This window comes from Lactuca virosa, chromosome 2 (assembly GCF_052849685.1).
Source record: "Lactuca virosa cultivar CGN04683 chromosome 2, Lactuca_virosa_CGN04683_v6, whole genome shotgun sequence".
Lineage (NCBI taxonomy): Eukaryota > Viridiplantae > Streptophyta > Magnoliopsida > Asterales > Asteraceae > Lactuca > Lactuca virosa.
In genome coordinates this window covers 204,053,461-204,057,321 of record NC_136427.1, presented here as the reverse complement: position 1 = coordinate 204,057,321, position 3,861 = coordinate 204,053,461, and the positions used below count along the sequence as shown (strand labels likewise).

Here is a 3,861-nt window from a genome sequence, read left to right as displayed (position 1 = left end):
TATAGCATGCCTTTGAAATTGTTACAAAAGAATTGAATTTTTGTCCAGTTCTTAGACATAGTTTGTGTTTACTATTTTTCTAGCAAAGAATAAAAAAAAGTTACAAATAGAGTCGTTTCTTTGTATTTTTTTTAGCTCGCTAAAATCTTCTTTTATGGTTATTATTCTTTAAATGCGATGAAAGTAAGTGGCATAAAAATAAAACATATGTATTTTACCCTTTAAAATATACACATATTGGGTCGGTTTTTGATTCGATTTTACAAATTGGGTCGGTTCTAAAAGTACAAACAGAATCCAAATTGAAATTTTCAATTTTTAAAAATCTAAACCCAAAACTGATGGTTTGGGGTTGGATTCAGTGTTCGATTTTGGTTGTGCTCGCCCCTAATAATACGCAATTCATCATCTTTCTTCGTAAAGAACCACCATACATAGCCACCACCTTCAACCTCTATAGTGCCAGCGTCGACGCCGCCTTCAACCACTACAACGACGACCTCCTTCTAGCTACCACAACACCCTTTTTCCATTTCCACCATAGAGAATATCAAATATACTGTGCCTCCTCCATAATGCTGATCACTTTCCACCTCCATTGTCGCTTTCATCTGCTGTCGGAACCCAAGTAGCCTAGCTTTATAGGCACCGACTTTCTAAAGCACCATTTTCGGATCGAGAGTGATTCCCATCACCACCTTAAATCTCCAAAATGCCTACATCTTTGAACCTCACAGATCTGGCACCATCGCCTTCACCTTCTATTTCTCTCTTCATAACCTTTTAGGAGCACACATAAATTCAAAATCTTAAATCAAATTTCATATTCAGATTGGAAATCTGAAATTGATTTTAGATTCAGACCCCAAAAATGAAAACATTTAGATTCTTTAGTGTATGCATGTGTAGTTATGAGTGTATGTGTTCTTAAGTATGTGTGTTCTTGATTGTGTGTGCGTGTAGGTATGTTTATGAGTGTGTGTTCTTGATTATGTGTGCATGTGTTTGTTGAAGATCAAACTTTTTTTAAAAGAGAGGGAGAGAGAGATTTAAAGAAGAACTAGACGGTAGTATGGTGGTTGACGGTGGTGATGAAGCATGGTGAATGATGATGAAAAGAAGCGAGGGTGGAGGTGGTGTTGGACATTCTAATTAAATATTCATTTTAAATGTAATAAAAATATGAAATGAATTAAAACAGATAAAAAGAAACATTTTTATATGGGTAAAAAACCAACCTTTCAATTAACTGAAACCACAAAAATAAACGCATAGAGATTTTCATAATTGTCATCACCAAACACAATGACAAAACTATAATTAAATAAAAAAAAAAAAGATAAAATGAATTAAAACATATAAAAAAAAAGTCTTTTTACATAGATTAAAAAGATATTTTTAAATAGATAAAAAAAACATCCTTTCATCAAAGTGATACCACAAAGATAATCACATAGAGTTTTCTATAGTTGTCATCACCATTCCATTTCTAGCAAACATAGGGACCAAAACTTTAATTTTGTCTATATTTACATATGTAGATTTGTATTTTTCTCGTCATGTATTTTACCATATCAGGATCATCTTCTCAAATACTTTTCAAAGATAGAGTCGACCCAAAACTAAAGTTGGCAAATTGCTACAGGAAGTGTTAGGATCTCAACAATCTAACAAGACTAGAGAGAAGACTGCAAGTGCGAAGATGTTATGGGGGGATCTAACATTGCCTCTAAATATTTGAAATCAAGTCGAAAAGCACTCTCCCTCCTAGACCAACCATGTCTTACAAGCTCCTACATAAACCAAATTCACGCCCACCTCATCTACTCAGGTTCCATCTCCGACCCATTCGCCGCCGGAAAACTTTTGTTCTCATGCATAACATCGACCCACGCCGATCTCCAACATGCATACACCGTATTTCAATCAGTACCTCATCGATCCACTTACATATGGAACACCATGATCAGAGCATTTACCGAGCAGGGTAAATCTGAAAATGCCATATCGTTGTTTAAGCGTATGTTTGGTTGCGGTTTTTCACCCACTAATCACACATTTTCTTTCGTTCTTAGAGCTTGTGCTGATCTTTCTGAACTTCAATTAGGATTGGTCTGTCATGGCCAAGCAATTAAATTAGGGTGGGAAAGTTACGATTTTGTTCAAAACGGGTTGATTCATTTATACGCTGTTTGTAATCATTTAGACTATTGTCGTAGACTGTTCGATAGTAGCTCGGATAGGGATATTATCACATGGACTGCAGTGATCAATGGGTATGCCAAATCAGGCCAAACAGAAGTTGCAAGACAACTGTTCGATGAAATGCCTATGAAGAATAACGTGTCTTGGAGCGTCATGATCAATGGGTATGTTCAAGTTGGGTTATTTAAAGAAGCTCTTGATCTATTCAATGACATGTTGCATTCTGGGTTCCACCCTAATCGCTCAAGCATCGTGCTTGTACTCTCTGCATGTGGTTTTCTTGGTGCATTAGATCAAGGTAGATGGATTCATACATATGTTAACAAAAAGAAAATGAATTTGGATGTAATCTTGGGTACATCCCTTATAGACATGTACGCTAAATGTGGTTGCATTGAATTAGCTTATATTGTATTCGAAAACATGCCATATAGAGATGTGTTTGCTTTTACTTCATTGATTTCTGGTCTAGCTAACAATGGAGAAAGCAAAAAAGCAATAGCGTTGCTCACAAGGATGAACACAGAAGGGGTTAAACCAAATGAGATCACATTCATATGTGTTCTAAATGCATGTAGTCGTATGGGATTAGTGAAAGAAGGTTTAAGAGTTTTTGAAATGATGAGTGAAGTTTATGGGATTGAGCCAAGTGTGAAGCATTACGGGTGTTTGGTTGATCTTCTTGGTGGAGCTGGGATGCTAGAAGAGGCTAAAAATGTTGTGACGAAAATGCCCACGGAGCCTGATTCTTATGTGTTGGGTGCATTACTGAATGCATGTAGGGTTCATGGGAATGTGGAATTGGGTAAGGAAATGGTGGAGAGTTTGGTGGAAAGGGGTCTTGATTTTAGTGGAGTTCATGTTCTTCTTTCGAATATTTATGCATCTGTTGATGAATGGGGGTATGTGGAAAGTCTAAGGAAGAAGATGGAAGATGAGAAGGTGAAAAAGGAGGTTGGGTGTAGTTTGATTGAAGTGGAGGGTGTGGTGTGTGAATTTGTTGCAGGAAATAAAGTGGTTATGGAGGAGATTGAATTGGTGTCATTAGGAATTGACAAGCACTTGAGATCCTATTGGATTGATACTTGATATAATGAAATATAATGTGTGGTTCAAAGTCATAGATAGACTCATAGCCATAGGTAAGTAAAGCAAGCACTCATTCTTATCCTTTTCTATTTGTTGTATGAAATTTGAACCAATTGTGTTTGAATTTATCTTTAAAAGAACCATCATGATAGTAGGAATCCCTAAAAAGCACTCTATACATGTGAATCTTGTTTTTAAAAAGGGACATTATAGTCTTGATAGTTGAATATCATAAATTCAAGTTTTCACATTGTTTTTTACTTTATAAAAAATGTGTGATTGCATGTTCTAATTAGCATTTGATTTCTTTTTAGAGCATCCACTATGGTTCAACCTTTACAGGTCCAAAAAATATATAAAGTCGTGCAAGAAAAAATTATCATAGTCGAGTTTTGTTTCATATTAAAATCATGGCTTGAGAAAGATAAAAAAAACATGGTACGCTCCAAATATGAACATGGCCCGCCAACTTTTAATTAATTAATTTATATTTAGCATCTTAATTAGGGGTGAACAATTGGAGCTCTAGACCGGACCGGTAAACTGGACCGTTTTTGTGGACCACTG

At 35.8% G+C, this 3,861-nt stretch overlaps 1 pseudogene; it reads left to right on the top strand.

The window, feature by feature from the left end:
• Positions 1 to 1,451: 1,451 nt before the first annotated feature.
• Positions 1,452 to 3,462, top strand: LOC145160048 (pentatricopeptide repeat-containing protein At5g66520 pseudogene; annotated as a pseudogene).
• The last annotated feature ends 399 nt before the right edge of the window (positions 3,463 to 3,861 follow it).